Source organism: Manis javanica, chromosome 1 (genome assembly GCF_040802235.1).
Source record: "Manis javanica isolate MJ-LG chromosome 1, MJ_LKY, whole genome shotgun sequence".
NCBI classification, from domain to species: Eukaryota; Metazoa; Chordata; class Mammalia; order Pholidota; family Manidae; genus Manis; species Manis javanica.
This window is the reverse complement of record NC_133156.1, coordinates 211,665,038-211,685,951: the sequence shown is the minus strand read 5'-3', so window position 1 is coordinate 211,685,951 and position 20,914 is coordinate 211,665,038. Positions and strand designations below refer to the sequence as shown.

General features: G+C 37.6%; 1 protein-coding gene across 3 annotated transcripts in view; it reads right to left on the bottom strand.

Annotated features, from left to right (window-relative positions):
* Positions 1-20,914, bottom strand: part of SOS1 (SOS Ras/Rac guanine nucleotide exchange factor 1) — a 122,043-nt gene that overhangs the window by 77,579 nt on the left and 23,550 nt on the right. The gene's annotated exons all lie outside the window — the stretch shown is intronic.

Here is a 20,914-nt window from a genome sequence, read left to right as displayed (position 1 = left end):
ATGAAATTTTATATGTGTTAAAAGTACACAGATATGTATATATACACATACATAAGCATCCATAATATAAATATATTTTAAAGGCAAACATTAAGACAATTTGGAACTTGAGAGGGTGCTACATCAGGTAAGAGGTTTAATTATGTTATAGGTGAAGACACTGAGCTCCAACAGGCTTAAATATAATTTGCCTAACCACTTCTGATTATATTTGTTATAGCTATTACCAACCTCATCGAAACTGGTATGTTTTCAAATCTCTCTACCCTATTAGATGACCAAATGGTTGTGCTGTTAAAATAATAAGAGTTTGGAGAAGAAAGTGATTCTCAGTTCAGTGCTTTCCATTCACCATGCCATCACACTCTGACTAATGTGTGTAGGTAATGAAACTTGTAAACTTACTCCTCTTCCACACTTAGCATGACTAAACCACCTTTTTGTGTGCAAAATGCAACTTAACAAAAGTTTTATTTTATACATTGAATTGCATGCCTACTGGGTTTAACTGTCTTCTCAGATACCTCTACTTTCATGGCTGACTTACTTGCATATAGCAGTGAATCCTAATACCACATGGGCTGTTTCGGAGGGCCTCTCAGTCCAGTCCTCTTCATTTTTTTAAACTCTTTTTTCTTAATATCAGTGACATACTCTATTCTACTTCTCTTTCTTTGCTCCTTTTCCCATTCCTTGTACAGTTCCACAGCTTCCTCCACCCCTCCAATGTGGATTCTATCCTTGTCTGTCAGTTCCTTGTTGTTCTTGCCCTCAAGTAATCTCATTTACTTCCACATTATGAACTATTACCTACATGGATGACTCCAAATCTATCTCTAGTCCTTATTTCTCTCCTGAGTGTTAGACCCATACTTCAAATTGTTAGGTATCTCCACCTGTACCAAAATCTCAAATATAATGTGGAAAAAAACCCACCTTACTTGAAAATCATACAAGAAAAACTGTACCTCACAAATGAAATACATATATATTAGAGAAACAAAGTGTAGACAGCCCACGGTTTCATTAAAATACAGTCCCAGAAAAACGTGTCTATAATTGGGGATTACATTCCTGTCTAAGGCTCCAGCATCAGGTAAGCTATAGCAACAGATTTATAAAAACCACAGAATTTCAGAATCAAAAGGAACTTCAGAAGTCATTTAACTCAGTCCCTATTTAGCAGGTGAGAAGGAGATACCCACAATCTTGAAGCTAACTAGGGATGCTGTTAAGTGCTGAACCTGTGCCTCCTGGCATCTAAGCCAGAACTCTTTCTACTAAACTTCTGACTGTCAAACTGGGAGGCATGTTCTAGGAGACCCACTGTATAAGGAGTAGAATGCCCATGAACTGTATCTGTTTATATAGTGGACTTCTATATAAAACTTGGTGTGAAGATAATTTAATAGACAATGGTATGCCATAAATGCAAATAATGCACTATCAATCTTTATAATTTGAAAAGGTGAAATGATCCCTGATTACACAAAGGATCCCACTGTATTATATAAAATTGTAAATGTACTAGAAATCTAACAAAAAGATAAAATGCTAGAGATATATTAAAATGAAAATATTTAATCAATAATTTGAATTAAATTTTAAAAACATCAAAGCCCTTTGAGGAAGTAGTTTAGGTTCTTCAAAACACATTTTAGTGTAAACTGATCATATCATTAAAAAAAATACAATGTTCTTTGTTTTACAAAGAAATGCATGTAAACAACAGAATTCTTTACTAATATTGCTCCATCTCCAGCTGCTCTTCAATTTACAGTTTATGCTGAAGCAATTCAAACTATCTGCAGTTTGCTGAAACATGGCATGAAATTTTGCTCCCACTGTTCTCCATGCCTATCATTCATTCTCTTACCCTTTCATCTACCTATTTGACTTTCAAAACCCAAATCTCACCTCAATTGGGTAGACTTCCTTGTTTCTTATCTTTCTAAAGCAGAATTAATCCCCTTAATTTAAATGATTTATTGAAATCTATTATATACAAGACCATCTGTCAGGTGCTAGTTACATAGAGATGAATCAAAAATACTTTCTGTTCATATGGGCCTTATAGTATGCTCTGTGCGAATCCTTGTACTAGATACTATATTCTTCTGTTTTTGGGTTTGTCATACTGAATTACAATTACATGTTCCCTTTTCTATTTCCACTATTGGACAGTGATGCTACAACTGGGCAAGACCTTATTTATCTATTTATAGAATCATTTTCTTTTTGTTTTCCACTCAAAACCTCTGACATTCAGGAAATACTCAAAGCCTCCATGTTGCTGGGGTAAGAGGCATAAAATATTTCTTTCTTATAATGAAGACTGAAAAGGGGTGGTGGTAAGGCTAGACAATCTGATTTCAGGAGCATAAACTTTTAAAGTAGAAACCATTCAACACATCAAGGCAGTTAAAACTAAAACAGATGTTTACTCTGTAGAACCAAATGAACTGTATATAACCACAATAAAATGGTTTAAAAGAACAAAAACCTTGATACGCTTATAATTCAAGCACATAAAATTCAACTGTTGATAAAGTTTCACACCTTGTATGATATATATAATTTTAGAAATTCAAATTCAAACAAACTAAAACTCATTGATGGTTACTTATAGCCAAATAAAATCTATTAGGTAAATAAATAAAACAAAGAATTAGGTTTAGACAGAAAATAACGCATGATGATGCCAACGGTTCTTCTAAGTTTCTGGACATTAACTTTTATGTCATCCTAAATCTGTCAAATTAGGATAAGATTCATTCATACAAGAGACTAATAAACTAATTGTGACAACATGAATGAGAGGATATTATGCTAAGTGAAATAAGTCAGAGAATATATTCATAAATGACAGATCCGATAAAGGGTTGACACCCAAAATATATAAAGAGCTCACAGACCTCAACAAACAAAAAGTGAACAAACCAATTAAAAAATGGGCAGAGGAGCTGAACAGACAGTTCCCCAAAGAAGAAATTCAGATGGCCAACAGACACATGAAAAGATGCTCCACATCGCTAGTCATCAGAGAAATGCAAATTAAAACTACAATGAGATAATCACCTCACACCAGTAAGGATCGCCACCATCCAAAAGACAAACAACAACAAATGTTGGCGAGGTGGTGGAGAAAGGGGAAACCCTCCTACACTGCTGGTGGGAATGTAATTTAGTTCAACCATTGTGGAAAGCAGTATGGAGGTTCCTCAAAAAGCTCAAAATAAAAATACCATTTGACCCAGGAATTCCACTTCTAGGAATTTACCCTAAGAATGCAGCAGCCCAATTTGAAAAAGACAGTGCCCTGTGTTTATTGCAGCACTATTTACAATAGCCAAGAAACGGAAGCAACCTAAGTGTCCATCAGTAGATGAATAGATAAAGAAGATGTAGTATATATACACAATGGAATATTATTCAGCCATAAAAAGAAAACAGATCCTACCATTTGCAACAACATGGATGGAGCTAGAGGGTATTATGCTCAGTGAAATAAGCCAGACGGAGAAAGACAAGTACCAAATGATTTCACTCATATGTGGAATATAAGAACAAAGGAAAAACTGAAGGAACAAAACAGCAGCAGAATCACAGAACCCAAGAATGGACTAACAGTTACCAAAGGGAAAGGGACTGGGGAGGATGGGTGGGAAGGGAGGGAGAAGCAGGGGGAAGAAGAAAGGGGGCCTTACGATTAGCATGTATAATGTGGGGGTGGGCATGGGGAGGGCTGTGTAACACAGAGAAGACAAGTAGTGATTTTACAGCATCTTACTACGCTGATGGACAGTGACTAATGGGGTATGCGGGGGGGACTTGGTGAAAGGGGGAGTCTAGTAAACATAATGTTCCTCATGTAATTGTAGATTAATGATACCAAAATAAAAAAACAGGAAAAAGAAAAAAAAATAGTTGCACTCCTATATTTGTTGCATCATTATTTAAAATAGCCAATATTTGGAAGCAACTGGAGTGTCTATCAACAGATGAATGGATAAAGATGTGTTGCATATATACAATGGAGTACTATCCAGCCATAGAAAAGAAAGAAATCTTGCCACTTGCAACATGGATGGACCTTGAGTGTAATAAGCCAGGCAAAGAAAGACAAATACCATATGATTTCACTTACTGTAGAATCTAGAACAAACAAAACAAAAGAATAAAAGAAATGGACTCAGATGCAGAGGAGTCTGGTGGTTACCATGGGGGAGGAATTGGGGTGGGTGAAATAGATGAGGGAGGTAAAGAGGCACAAAATCTCTATTATAATATAAATTGGTCAGGATGAAAGTACAGCATAGAGAATATGGTCAATAATACTGTAGTATCTTTCTATGTTGACCGATAGAACTATACTTACTGGGGTGAGCATTTAATAATGTAGTTAACTCTTGAGTCACTATGTTGTATACTTGAAACCAATATAATATTGTTTATCAACTCTACTTCAATAAAAAAAAAGAACAAAACAGAAAAGACACCTATTAGGAAGATGTTTGTCAAAGGGTACAAAGTTTCAGTTGTACAGGATAAGTGAATTCTGGAGATCTAATGTACAGCACAGTGCTATAGTTAATACTGTACTGTATACTTGAAATTTGCTGAGAGTAGATCCTAAGTGCTCTCACAACCCAAAAAATGGTAACTGGGAGAGATAATAAATATGTTAATAGCCTAATAGTGGTAATCATTTCACTACGTAAACATATATCATCAAATTGTACACCTTAAATATATACAATTTTTGTCAATTATACCTCAATAAGGCTGGGGGTAAAAAGAAACAAAACAAAAACAAAGAATACCTATAAAACATACCTTTTAAAACCTAATTATCTGTCAGGCTAAACGTTTTTTTTTGGTGTATAGTGAAGTAACAAAACACATTATTAGCCCAGAATCAAGTATAAAAAGTCATTTAGAAAATATTAAGCTTTTTATTATCTAATGAAATAAGTCACCAACAAGATCTGTATTTGAAAATCTCTAAAAATATATAAGCTGAAATAAATTTTTACTTTTCTTCAAACAATAAAGAACTACTGAAATAAATTCACTAAGAACTACCTATACCTCCCACTAATTAATCTCTATTTGGGAGAGAGAGGGGAGGTTCTTTTAAGCTCTAACATATTTTTGGTTTTTAGATATTTTCTTAAGTTGAAGGAAATTTGTGAGGATCTGAAGGGACACAACTTTGAAGAAGAAACGTATACTTTAGGTATGCAGGAATTTTGAAAACAACCAATCAATTTAGCCACTAACCATGCCTAAATATTATTTTAAAGTTTATACAAGCAAATGTATGCAAATTACATATGCAAATATAAAGTACAATTTAAATTTTACCTTCATTATATTACAAATTCCTACTTATCAGGATTTCTCTAACACTTTATGATAGTTTAAAGGGATCATTAAGGCAGAGAAGTCCAGGAAGCAATGACATTAGCATTACTTACTAGAAATGTAAAATCCTGGGCCTCATCTAAGACCTCCTAAAACTATAGGAAACTCTGGGAGGCAGCCCAGCAAAATACAGTTTAACAAGCCGTCTAGGTGACTCTGATGCTTAATAATTAAGTTTGAGAACAACTGATGTAAGGCACAAGAGCTTGAAGTTAACTCCTGAAACATTAATGATTAACTCATGATTAGAACAGTTTAAATGCTAAACACTTTCACTTACTGAAAATTAAATGTTGGTATAATTTTCAAATTATTATTTATTAATCACAATACTGTAGAAGAATGCTCTGGTTTACATAATGGGAAAAATACTTGCAACTCATATATTTGATAAGGAATTTATACTCAAAAAATATAATGACCCAATTAACAAATGGGAGAAGAATCTGCATAGACATTTCTCCAAAGATGTACAAATATGCAACATGCACATTAAAAAATGTTCAACATTGTTACTTCTTAGGGAAATGCAAATAAAAACCACAATGAGATATTACCTCATACCCACTAGAATGGCTAGAATCAAAATTACAATAATATACTGCTGGTGGGAATATAAAATGATGCAGCCACTTAGGAAAACTGGGAGCTCCTTAAATCAAACACAGAGTAACCATATGCCCAGCAATTCCACTCAGAAAGAAATGAAAATATTATGTCCACACAGAACCTTGTAAACAAATGTTTATAGTATCGTTATTCTTGACAGCCAAAATGTGGAAACAACCAAAAAGGCCATCCATTGAAGAATGGAAAAATACAATATAGTATATCCATACAATGGACTGTTATTTGGCTATAAAAGAGGAATGTAGGACTGGTACATACTACAATATGGATGAACCTTGAAAACATTTTAAGTCAAAGAAGCCAGTCAGAAAAACAACACATTATTACATGACTCCATTTATATGAAATGTCCAAAGTAGACACATCTAACAGAGACAGAAAGGAGAATAACAGTGGCCTGAGGCTGAGAAAGGACTGTGTGACAGCTGAAGGGTATGGGTTTCTTTTCGAGGTGATGAAAGTGATTGATAATTGACTGTAGAGATGGTTGCACAACTCTATGAACATACTAAAGCCCACTGAACTTTATATATACTTTAATGGGTGTATATTTTATTATGTATTATGTACACTTTAAATGGGTGAACTGCATAATATACAATCTCAATAAAGCTCTTACCCAAGAGAAAGAGGGAGACAGAAAAGGAAGAAAAAAACATGTATATTAGCTGCAAGAGTAGTTTCAGTAGCATGCCTAAACCAAATGTTTAACAATTAGAAAGTAACTTTATGCATTGTGAATAAAGTTTATGCATTATGCATTATGAATACTAGTAGCAATCTGGGCACCCAACCTGACTAGGATTGATTGAATTAAAGTATATTTGTTTAGAAGTTAACTACCAAAATTTGTTTCAAATGTTGAAACTTCTGAAAAAGCAACATTTATATTTGGAATATACAGGTATTTCAAAAATAAGCTTTAAAAAGTAGGTGTCTGTCCACTTCATAAAATGCTCAATTAATTTCTTGTTTTTAATTACCAGCAGCACACAGGGAGCAGGAGTTTTCAAATTATGAGCACAGAACTAAGGGCTTCCCCAGAAGTTCTCTGAGTAACACCAGGTAAAGGTGAGGAGGTAGCAAAATTCTACTCATCACCTCTACCAACAAAACAGAAAAACCTTTCTTTGTAATCTGTTAATATACTTCTAATAATGTTTTCACTGAAGATCTCTTTTTTTTAAGTACTATTTCTACTTTTAAAAAGGGAGACAAGTTCATTATTGAGACAAAAGGACAAGAGTTCTGAAGTGTGAGACTGGTGGGATGGAGGAAAGGAAAGAGGAAGAAGAGATTTTCACTTTTCTTTTGCATGTATCTGTATTATTTAATTATTCAACTACTGAATGCTTATTACTATTCAAAAGAGACAAGATCTCCCAAACTGAGTCATACGGAAAATTTCAATCTTTTAAGTTCTTTTTTTTTTTTTAAAGAATGCTACAAAACGATTTTGAAGATGCCCATCATTACCAGCAATATTGGCTATTAAGTGTTGGCTGGCCATTTGAAACTTTTTTTTTTTAATATAGAAATAAACTAGTATTTTTGCTGTGACCAAGGTATCCAGACTTAAATACCTTAGTACTATAAATTCCTATAAAGCATTATATACTGAAATTCTAAGAAAGAATGTTTTGGCTTATGCATGATATTTTTGTTCCACAATGGTGACTTTATGGAAAAATTAGAAGTTACTTAATGGTAGAACAACAAAACAAATTCTGTAAAATTTCAGTACTTTTTAATACTTCAATTGCTCCAAAAAGCAGAATTCATTCCATATACTAACACTATTTATAAGGTACCAATAAAAGTAATAAGCTACATATTTGGTCAACTTTAAAGCTGCTGAACCTAAATATTGTAACATGACTCTCAATAGAAGACAAAAATCCAAAAGAGCAGAAACAAACTAGAATTGTCTTATTATACAGATATGAAAATACTTCTGGTTACTTACACTTTTCCCACCTTGCAAAGTTTTAAACAACTTCAGTAAAAGTGCTAGTGTAACACATATAACTTAAAATATAGTCATAAGGAAATCCCACTGCACTCAAGTCATGGTAGCATTATAGTACATATTTTACAAACTGAAATTTGATTCCAAATTTCAAATATGGTCAATGGATGAAAAATTACTTTTACTAATAGAATTTGAAAACATAAAGTGTCCTGGCTTAGAATGGGGATGGTGGGTATATATACTAACACTATTAATAAGGTACCAATAAAAGTATTAAGCTACATATTTGGTCAACTTCAAAGCTGCTGAACCTAAATACTGTAATATGACTCTCAATAGAAGACAAAAATTCATAACATTTTTAATTTCCTTTCTTGAGACTTTTATTTTCAAGAATTAGTTACATAGCTGTAGCTACTATGAAAAATTAAGTATAATAATTATTACCATCTAAAAAGTTGTAGTGTTTCATTAGGAAATAATTTTAATAAGACTTTTTCAGTTATTTCTATTTCAAGACCAACACCATACAACTTCAGCTGGGAAAAAAAACATTTTCACAAAAAAATCATATATAAATGCAGGATAAAATTTCTAAACAGACTGGCTTGAATACAGCCAGAGAAAACTGCCACCTAATTTATATTAGGAACACTATCAGAATAACAACAGATTTCCCACTGAAAATCACAGGGGTCACAAAGAAGTGTCTTATTTTTTAGGTGCTAAACGCAAAGAGCTATCAACCCAGAATCCTATACCCAGTGAAAATACCATTCCAGACTGAATAAGAAATCAAGACATTTTCAAATTAAACTAAACTAAGAAAACTAGTTGCCAGTAGGCCTACCCTAAAAGAATGGCTAAAATAAGTTCTCACAATGGAGGGAAACAATAAAAGGAAGGACCTTCAAAACAGCAGGAAGGAAGGAAGAACATGTTGAGAAAATATATAGGTAAACACAATAGGCTTTCCTTCTCATCTTGACGTTTCTAATTTTGTTTGATGGTAGAAGCAAAAGTTTAGCACTGTCTCTTGTGGTTCTGAATGTATACAAGGGAAATGTTAAGACAATTATCTTATAAACAGAAGCAAGTAAAGGGAGAGAGGTTAAGCTTTCTCTGTACTTCTCTCAGTCTGATAAAATGATACCAATAGACTGTGCTAAATTATGTATATATAACACCTAGAGCAACCTCTTAAAAACAATACAAAAAGATACTTAAAAACACTATTATGTAAATCAAAATGGAATTCTAACAAACATTCAAGTAACCCACAGTAAGAAGAGAAAAAGAGAACAGAATCAAGAAGCAGAACAGAAAACAGTAACTAAAACAGCAGGCTTAAGCCATAACACAGCAGTAATTGCACTGCATGAAAATGGTCTAGAAGTGTCAATTACAGGCAGACTGCAGAGTGGATTAAAAAACATGATCTAACTGTACGCTATCTACATGATAATCATCTCAAGTATAACGATATAAGTAGGTTGAAAGTAAAATATAGAAAAGCAAGAATAGTGATACTAATATCAAAGTAGACTTCAAAGCAAGGGAATTTACAGGAGACAGACAGTGACATTATGTAATGATAAAAGGGTCAATCCACCAAGAAGACGGCAATCTCAAATGTGTATCTATCAAACAAGAGCTCCAAATATATGAAACAAAAACTGAAAGGAGAATACACAGACAAATCCACAGCTAGACAATTAATTCAACACCCCTCTCTGAGCAAATAATAAAACTATTACAGAGAAAATCACAATAAATTTAAAAGAATTCAACCAACAGGAATTAATTGACATTAAAACTCCATACAACAGCAAAGGAATACAATTCTTTTCAGTGCCTAAGCAACATAAAACAAGAAAGAACATATCTTGGATTACTAAACAAAAATTTAACAACTTGAAATCATATGGAATATGTTCTCTGACCACAATACAATCAAACTAGAAATCACTAAAAATCACTAATAGAAAGATAATTCGGGAGAGGATTAAAGATGGCGGCGTGAGAGGAGAGACAGAGGCTTCCTCCTAAAACCGTATACAATTAGAAAATATAGTTGGTGCAACTAATCCTGAGAGAGCAACAGGAAAGAGGACTGCGCCAGACTACATACACCAGGAGAAAAGAGCAGACCTCACGGAACAGGGTAATGTACCAAAGCTATGGCCTGGCGGAACCCAAGCCCTTTCCCCACCCCAGCTCACAGGCAGAAGAGAAATGGAGCAGGGAGGGAGTGGAGGGCCTGGGACTGCTGAATACCTAGCTCCAGAGATCTGCTCTGGGAGCACAAAGCTACATTCATGGTGCTTTCATGATACTCATGTGATTACAGGGTTGGAAAGCTAAAACAGGCAGAATTCCTGGAGAGACTGAGATTCCAGCCACTTGTGGAAAGCAGGGATCCATATATGGCTGCTCTGGGACAAAAGCTTATACCTGTGTGCTCTGGCCACTGGTTCAGGCAGAAGAGACAGGCACAGCAGCTGGGAAGCAGGAAACAGCTCTTTCCTCCCCTCAGGCACCAATACCACTCCCCTGCAACCCCCGACACTGCTTCAGGGGTGGAGAAGCTCCAGAGAGTAGAGTTTCCGGACACTAGAGGACGCCATAAACAAATATGAAACACCAAAGGAACCTGGTCCAGAGTAAAATTAATATAACTCTGGAGAAAGATTTAAATGACATGGACCGTAAGACTCTTCCTGAAAGGGAGTTCAAAATAAAAATCATCAACATGCTAATGGAGGTACAGAAAGATATCCAAGAACTCAGGAATGAATTCCGGTCGGAGATCCATCATTGAACAGCACAATGGAGCATATTAAAAGCAGGTTGGATAAGGTGCAGGAGAAGATAAATGAAACAGAAACTAGAGAAGAGGAATACAAAGAAGCCGAGGCACAGAGAGAAAAAAGGATCTCTAAGAATGAAAGAATATTCAGAGAACTGTGTGTTCCAATCCAAACAGAACAATATTTGCAATATAGGGATACCAGAAGAAGAAGAAGAGAGAGAGAAAGGGATAGAAAGTGTCTTTGAGGAGGTAATTGCTGAAAACTTCCACAATCTGAGGAAGGAGATAGTCTATTAAGCCATGGAGATCCACAGATCTCCTACACAAGGTGTAAGAAAATAGTAATTTATCCTCCATTTGCCCCATGGTCCCAAGCACTTAAGCCGGTGAGAATTATGCCTGGGCTTGCCTGGGGCCTGACTGGGCTTACCCCGCCTTATCTCTAAACATCCCGACCCTCCCCCAAAGCAACAGGCTGAGCAGATCTGCCACAATAAAAGGCACCACGCTGCTGCCCTCTCTCTCTGTCTCTGTGTGTCTGTCTTGCTGCTCTCTGTCTCTGTCTCTCTGTTGCTCTCTCTGTCCTGCTGCCCTCTCTGTCTCTGTCTCTCTGCTGCCCTCTCTTTGTCTCTGTCTCTCTGTCCCCCTGCTCTCCCTGCTCTCTCTCCCTCTCTGCTCTCTCTGTCCCAGTGCTCTCTCTGCTGCTCCCTCTCCCTCTCTCTCTCTCTCCCCACCCGCCTCTGGGGCAGCCACTCTCTCTTTCAGATAATAAAGTCTCTTGCGTGGGCCCATGTCTCCTGAGTTGTTCTGGGTAAGGAAGATCGTGGCAAGATACCCTTTCATTGGTGCCATGACTTCGTATGAGGCTCTCCCATTGACTTTGCTCTTCCTCTGGGAACCGGAGCTGCTTTGGGAACCCTCACTGCCCGATCCTCCTCCATGGGCTCACCGTCCATTTCTCCAGTCGCTTGTCTTCTCGCCCAACACTGGCCTTCGATTTGATGAGTCTCCCCTTCACGGTCAACTTAAATGTCCCTTTGAAACCTGGGAAGTGACCGTTGAGTGTCCGGCACCCCCAAGGGCTCCTCTGGGACAGGGGCACCCCCAATCATGACTTTCAGAGTCACGGTTGATCCCCATAGTCGACCCTTCTCTGCCTCCCCATGGTGAGAGTCCTCATCCACTGAGGCCCGGTCTCCCTTTATCTACGTATCTACTCGACTCAAAAACTCCTGGTACCAGGTACCTAGCCTCCCCAGCTTTTTCTCCTCGACCCCACAGTTAGAGGTGGTGATGACCCCCTGACTGTGCCTGGTCTTCTCCGTGACCTTCTCAATCGCTCAGGGACAGCTCAGCGACTTCTGAACGGTCTCATTCTCACCATGGGATCGGGACCCTCCGTTCCCGCAGTCACTGCTAGGGTGCTTACTCAATAATCTAAAGCCCCTCCACCTCACTCCAGACCTCAAATCTGTTCACTACTGTAATGAGATTTGGCCACAATATCCCTTGGACAATCAGTCTAAATGGCCCCCAAATGGCTCTTTAGATCCTAAAATTCTCCATGACTTATACAACTTCTGTGAGCGTACGGCAAATGGAAAGAGATCCCATATATCCAGGCTTTCTCCTACCTCCGAACCAAGCTCTCTCTGTCTCCCCTGCAGTCCTAAACACCTACTACTTGCCTTAAAGTACACACCCCTAAGCTTTTTTCACGTTCCCAAATATCCTCAACTGCCTATAAAACTCCTAGACAATGCACCACCACGGGCTCTCTTGTCCCCTCCTGGCTCATGCCAGGAGCTCTGTCTGTCCTCTCACTGTATCATTACATCTCAATCTGTATGTTTGTGGCTAAGTGTGTAAATGAAAGATATTTTTCTACCTCTGGATGGTATTAATAAAAATTGATTTAAAGACAAGCACTTGTAAAAATTGGGCATTCTGAAACTTCCAGAAAAATTTTAATAGAAGATATTAAGCATTAATGCTACTTTAAGTTGAACTGAAATAGACATGTCCTTATGGTTATCAGCTGTCTAAGTTTACCTAAAGTCATTTAAGTTGATGATATCTGTTAAATCTTTCAAAGAAAAATGCTTAAAGTGAAGTGTAGCTTTCTCTAATGTGAGTAACTATTTAAGCAAGTGCCTTAAAACTTTTAACAGCTTCCCAAAATCAAATTAAAAAAAGGTGCTTTTACCTCTAGTTAACTCTGATGTTTTCCAGAGAGCCCATGTAACATGTCAGAGGAATTTTTACTCACTGGAGAAAATATTTGGCTAATTTGGCTTATTTATCTGATATATAATTACCTGCTTAATTACCTGGAAGGCACTATCACAAAGAATGATGCTAAACTTTGTTACTGAATGTTTTGTGTTACAAAAATATCCGAATTTCCCTATGACAACTGTCTTACAGTAAGCTCTCATCAGATCTTTAACCACTGTCATTTGTAAGTCTTTTATCATCTATACTCACTGTTTCATTACTCCTAAACCAGTAAAAAACTAGATTTCAGCAAAACAAGTATTACTTAAATAGGATTAAGTAAACTAAGGAAGATAATTTTGTAGCTTTTTGTTTCAAATGTTGTTGATAAAGTGTTTTAAGCTTTTTCTCTTTAGCTGACAACAGTTTAGTAAATGACTGTCTTTATAAGCAGAATTGAAACTATCTTTCTCTCTACCTGATCCCTCCAGAATTTAAAAACTCAGTGACTATTTTTATATTTCATGGTAGTATGTTTATTTGCACAAGTTCAATAAGAATCTGCTTTCCTTGTAAGAGGACTAATTAAAAACACTGGTTATATTATTAAGGCTTTCACTGGAATGTCAAACCTGAGACACGTGTATAAACTCAGGTATGAACAGAAAGCTTTAAGGAACTAAGATTGACTTGATAAAGCCAACAAAGCCCCTTAGAAGAACTGGCCTGGTACCTTGCTTACAGTTCCCAGCAGGTGAGTAAGGAAGGTCACTTCCTGGCAGGTGCAGGAACCTCAGGAAGAGAGGAATTCACCCAAATCTACAGGTACTGCAGGCACAACCTGATGGCAAGTCTGGCTTAGCTGTCTGGCCTCAAGAAGCCTTTAAACGTTTAATCTGAAATTCCTTGCAAAAAGTTCCAGCAAAGCACATTTAAAAGATCCCATGTAATCAATTACTCTTCTTGCTGCACTTATGCAAATAATCAAGCCAACTGTTAATTCTTTTCTTAATCTGGCTACTTCTAATAAAAATGAGGGTGATTTTAGAGAAAAGTATTGTTTCAATAATGCTGTCTTATCTATACTAAATCCTAATACTAGTCATTGAGATGTAAACTCGATCCAGACTTCTAGTTTCCCCATGATACCTGGCTATAATTCTCAATTAGACTCTTCATATTTCTAGTTCTCATATTCAGCCAAACATTCTTAATCTCGTCAAGTTTGTTCTTTCAGAACGGAAAATCCAACTCCAGATGTTGCTACTTAACCTAATAACAATTTGTTCTATCTTGCCTAGAAGCCACAAAACTGCAAATAGTAATAGAAATAAAACCCGGAATAGAAGTGCCAACCTTCTGAAGCTCTCTCAACTGACCAGTGATGGAGACCTAGCTGTACCCCTTACTGCACCCCCTCTCAGCATGAAGCAGCCAGAGCAGTCATCGCCCCCTTTCCCTAGCAGCAGCTAGGGTCTCCATCTGTAGAGGGGGAATGAGACAGGGACCATAGGCTTAAAATAAGGTGAGAGCCTCTGAAAAAAGCCAGGCAGGATATTTGCAGTCAGAGCAATGTAACTACATGCTAGGAAAATCCCCCCTACTAAAACTGTTGAACATTCTTCAGTGAGATCAGTTAATGTTCCCCAGATAAAGAAGAGTAGCACATGTTTTATTATGCTAATCATTTGTGATCATGTATAAGATTCACTTTAGCATACTAAAAGGCTCAGGCCTATGTGCTGTCTTTCCTCCTTCAGATCTGACAAGGTAATTTTGCACACTGAGCAATTAACTTAGCATGCAGACCCAGCTGTAGATGGCATAGTAAAAGGCAGGATTCTTTAGCAAATAGACAATACCTCAGCCCACTTTGGGAGCTGAGCTGGCAGCCTTTTGATATGCTCCCAGACCAAGACACTGGTATCCCAGAGAAAAATCAAAGCAGGAAATTCCTCATGTTAAGTTAATTTTTAATATTCAGAAAACACTTAACAAGTCCTTCCCCAAGCCTTTAAAGATAGTCCCCACCTTTTTGGACAGGCTCTAACACAAGACCTCAGATCCCTTACTCTCTTGAGCTCCACCCTCCTTCAATATGTAGATGATCTCCTCCTGTGCAGTCCCTCCCTACAAACCTCTCAACAGGATACTATTCTCCTTTTAAACTTTCTCTCAGAACACAGCTATCGGGTCTCATCCTCCAAAGTTCAGCTGTCTGCCGCTCAGGTCACATACCTGGGTATTCAGCTCTCCCCAGGCTACAAAGCCATTACCACAGACAGGAAAAAAACTTCTCCAAACCATGCCCGTTCCAAACAACAAAGACACCATCCCTAACTCCCAAATAGCAAAGACCATACACAGTAATCCTTTCCACACCAACTGCAGTTAAACTCCAGGGTCTTCCCCACTAGATACACAACTCCCACCTTAAGCCGTTTGTCTCACCTCATTCCTCTCCCACCAAATCTCCCACAGGTTCCTACTCCTCCACCCTGATGGGACCTCCTACTCTCCGCATTTCGCGCTGCTCATCTCCACTTCCACTCATCACTGAAGAAGTTTCTGCCAGCACGGAGTCCTAAGACCTCCCTTACAACCACCATGCATCATGCTTCAAGATTGTTAACCCTGGTCTCAACACTTACTCTCTCATCAGACCTATCTTCCCAATGCCAGCCCTTTCTTCTCTTTCAGACTGTCCAAAAGATTGCACCATCAAGGATTCCCTTTGCCCTACAGGTTGCTTTGCTGCCTACATATATGTCCCAAAAAATGCTATTAATTCAGCCACCCTATGTAAACATAGCAATCAGCCCAAATGCAAGAAGTTTCTAACCAAACCTTTAACCAGCTTATATTACAGGATTACCAATCCGTCTCTCCAAAGACGATCCTTATTGAACCTGGAAAATGCCATCGCCACTGCAGACCAAGGGCTCATCTGAGGACCGCCCCCCAGTAATACAAAAATGAACTTCATCGCCCTTAATCAGCAGGAAGCAGTTACTGAAGACTCACCTGCACCCCTTCCCAAATCCTCTACCACTTATAACAGAAAAGGGAGGAATGTAAGGAAATAGTAATTTATCCTCCATTTGTCCCATGGTCCCAAGCACATAAGTCAGTGAGAATTATGCCTGGGCTTGCCTGGGGCCTGACTGGGCTTACCCCCTTTTATCTCTAAACATCCCGACCCTCCCCCAAAGCAACAGGCTGAGCAGATCCGCCACAATAAAAGGCACCACGCTGCTGCCCTCTCTGTCTCTGTCTCTGTGTGTCTGTCTGTCTCGCTGCTCTCTGTCTCTGTCTCTCTGTCGCTCTCTCTCTGTCCCACTGCCCTCTGTCTGTCTCGGCTGCCCTCTCTTTGTCTCTGTCTCTCTGTCCCCCTGCTCTCTCTCCCTCTCTGCCTCTCTGCTCTCTCTGTCCCAGTGCTCTCTCTGTTGCTCCCTCTCTCCCTCTCTCTCTCTCTCCCCACCCCCCTCTGTGGCAGCCACTCTCTCTTTCAGATAATAAAGTTTCTTGCATGGGCCCATGTCTCCTAAGTCGTTCTGGGTAAGGAGGATCACAGTGAGATACCCTTTCACAAGGGACCCAAGGAAGACAACACCAAGACATATGGTAATAAAATTGGCAAAGATCAAGGATAAGGACAGATTATTAAAAGCAGCCAGAGAGAGAAATAAGATCACATACAAAGGAAAGCCCATCAGGCTTACATCAGACTTCTCAGCAGAAACCTTACAGGCCAGAAGGGAGCAGCATGATGTATTTAATGCAATGAAGCAGAAGGGCCTGGAAGCAAGATTACTTTATCCAGCAACATTATCATTCAAATTTGCAGGAGGGATTAAACAATTTTCAGATAGCAAAAGCTGAGAGAATTTACCTCCTACAAAACATCTCTACAGTCTATTTTGGAGGGACTGCTATAAATGGAAGTGTTCCTAAGGTTTAATAGCTGGCACCAGAGGTAATAAAACCACAGCAAAGAAAGTAGAACAGCTAATTACTAAGCAAATGCAAAATTAAATTGACTACCCCCAAAGTCAATCAAGGGATAGACAAAGAATACAGAATATGATACCTAATATATAAAGATTGGAGGAGGAAGAGAAAGGAAGAGAAAAAGAAAAGAACCTTTAGATTGTGTTTGTACCACCATATTAAGTGAGTTAAGTTAGCCTCTTAGATAGTAAGGAAACTAACCTTGAACTGTTGGTAACCACAAATCTAAAGCCTGCAATGGCAATAAGTACATACCTATCAATAATCACCCTAAATGTAAATAGGCTGAATGGACCAATCAATGAATGGATAAAAAAAAAAGCCTATCTATATGCTGCCTACAAGAGACTCACTTTAAACCCAAAGACATATAGACTAAAACTGAAGGGATGGAAAAAGATGCTTCATGCAACTAACAGAGAGATAAAAGCAGGAGTTGCAGTACTTGTATCAGACAAAGTAGACTTCAAAACAGAAAGTAACAAGAGACAAAGAAGGACATTACATAATGATAAAGGGGTCAATCCAACAAGAAGATACAACCATAATAAATATCTATGCCCCCCAACAGAGGAGCACCCACATATGTGAAACAAATACTAACAGAATTAAAAGGGGAAATAGAATGCAATGCATTCATTCTAGGAGACTTCAACACTCCCCTCACTCTGAAGGACAGATCAACCAGACAGAAACTAAGTAAGGAGACAGAGGCACTGAACAACAATAGAACAGATGGACCTAACAGACATCTACAGAACTCTACACCCAAAAGCAACATAATACATATTCTTCTCAAGTGCACATGGAACATTTTCAAGAATAGAACATACAGTAGGCCACAAAAAGAGCCTCAGTAAATTCAAGAAGATTGAAATTGTACCAACCAGTTTCTCAGACCACAAAGGTATGAAACTAGAAATAAATTATGCAAAGAAAATGAAAAATCCCACAAACACATGGAGGCTTCACAACATGCTCCTAAATAACCAATGGATCAATGACCAAATAAAAACACAGATCAAAAATATATGGAGACAAATGACAACAATAATTCAACACTGCAAAATCTGTGGGATGCAGCCAAGGCTGTGCTAAGAGGAAAGTATATTGCAATACATGCCTACCTCAAGAAAGAAGAACAATCCCATATGAGCAGTCTAAACTCACAATTAACAAAACTAGAAAAAGAACAACAAATGAGGCCCAAAGTCAGTAGAAGGAGGGACGTAATAAAGATTAGAGCATAAATAACTAAAATTGAGAAGAATAAAACAATAGAAAGAATCAATGAAAGCAAGAGCTGTTTCTTTGAGAAAATGAACAAAATAGATAAATCCCTAGCCAGACTTAGCAAGAAAAATAGAGACTCTACTCACATAAACAGAATCAGAAATGAGGAAGGAAAAATCACTATGGACACCATGGAAAAACAAAGAATTATTAGAGAATACTATGAAAAATTATATGCTGACAAACTGGATAACCTAGAAGAAATGGACAACTTTCTAGAAAAATACAACCTTCCAAGGCTAACCAAGGAAGAAACAGAAAATCTGAACACACCAATTACCAGCAATGAAATTGAACTGGTAATCAGAAGCATACCTAAGAACAAAATTCCTGGACCAGATGGCTTCACTGCTGAATTGTATCAAACATTTAGTGAAGACCTAATACCCATCTTTTATTCAAATGGTAGAAGAAGAGGGAACACTTCCAAACTCATTCTATGAGGCCAGCATCACTCTAATACCAAAACTAGGCAAAGACACCACAAAAAAAGAAAATTACAGACCAATATCCCTGACGAACATAGATGCAAAAATACTCAACAAAATATTAGCAAACTGGATTCAAAAATACATCAAAAAGATTATCCATCATGATCAAGTAGGATTTATGCCAGGGATGCAAGGATGGTACAACATTGGAAAATCCATCAACATCATCCATCACATCAACAAAAGGACAAAAATCACATGATCATCTCCATAGATGCTGAAAAAGCATTTGACAAAATTCAACATCCATTCATGATAAAAACTCTCAATAAAATGAGTATAGTGGGCAAGTACCTCAATATAATAAAGGCCATATATGACAAACCCACAGCCAACATCATACTTAACAGTGAGAAGCTGAAAGCTTTTCCTTTCAGATCAGAAACAAAACAAGGATGCCCATTTTCCCCACTTCTATTCAACAAAGTACTGGAGGTCCTAGCCATGGCTACCAGACAACACAAAGAAATAAAAGGCATCCAGATTGGCAAGAAAGAAGTTAAATTGTCCCTGTTTGCAGATGACATGATATTGTACATAAAAAACCCTAAAGAATTCACTCTAAAACTACTAGATCTAATATCTGAATTCAGCAAAGCTACAGGATACAAAATTAATACACAGAAATCTGTGGCATTCCTAAACACTTACAATGAACTAGCAGAGAGAGAAATCAGGAAAACAATGCCATTCACAACTGCATCAAAAAGAATAAAATACCTAGGAATAAACCTAACCAAGGAAGTGAAAGACCTATACTCTGAAAACTATAAGACACTCATGAGAGAAATTAAAGATACCAATAAATGGAAACATATCCCATGCTAATGGATAGGAAGAATTAATATTGTCAAAATGGCCATCCTGCCTAAAGCAATCTACAGGTTCAATGCAATTCCCATCAAAATAACAACAGCATTTTTCAATGAACTTGAGAAAATCATCCTAAAATTCATATGGAACCACAAAAGATCTCGAATAGTCAAAGTAATCCTGAGAAGGAAGAATAAAGCAGGGGGAATTATGCTCCCCAACTTCAAGCTCTACTACAACGTCACAGTAATCAGGACAATTTGGTACTAGCACAAGAACAGACCCATAGACCAATGGAACAGACTAGAGAGCCCTGATATAAACCAAGCCATATATGGTCACTTAATATATGAAAAAGGAGCCACAGACATACAATGGGGAAACATCAGTCTCTTCAACAGCTGGTGTTGGCAAAACTGGACAGCAACATAACCCCATACACAAAAGTAAACTCAAAATGGATTAAAGACTTGAATGTAAGTCATGAAACCATAAAACTCTTAGAAGACAACATAGGCAAACATCTCCTGAGTATAAGCATGAGCAACTTCTTCCTGAACACATCTCCTTGAGAAAGGGAAACAAAAGCAAAAATGAACTCATGGGACTACATCAAACTAAAGTTTTTGTATGGCAAAGGACATCATCAACAAAACAAAAAGGCATCCTACAGTATGGGAGAATATATTTGTAAATGACATATCTGACAAGGGGTTAACATCCAAAATATATAAAGAACTTACACGCCTCAACACCCAAAAAGCAAATAACCCAATTAACAAATGGGCAGAGGATATGAAAAGACAGTTCTCCAAAGAAGAAATTCAGATGGTCAACAGACACATGAAAAGATGCTCCACATCACTAATCATCAGGGAAATGCAAATTAAAACCACAATGAGATATCACCTCACACTAGTAAGGATAGCAAGCATCAAAAAGACTAAGAACAACAAATGCTGGCTAGGATGTGGAGAAAGGGGAACCCTCCTACACTTCTGGTGGGAATGTAAGCTAGTTCAACCATTGTGGAAAGCAATATGGAGGTTCCTCAAAAAACTAAAAATAGAAATACCATTTGAACCCAGAATCCCACTCCTTGGAAGATACCCAAAGAATACAACTTCTCAGGTTCAAAAAGATATATGCACCCCTATGTTTACTGCAGCACCTTTTTACAATAGCCAAGGTATGGAAGCAACCAAAGTGTCCATCTGTAAATGAATGGATAGAGAAGATGTGGTACAT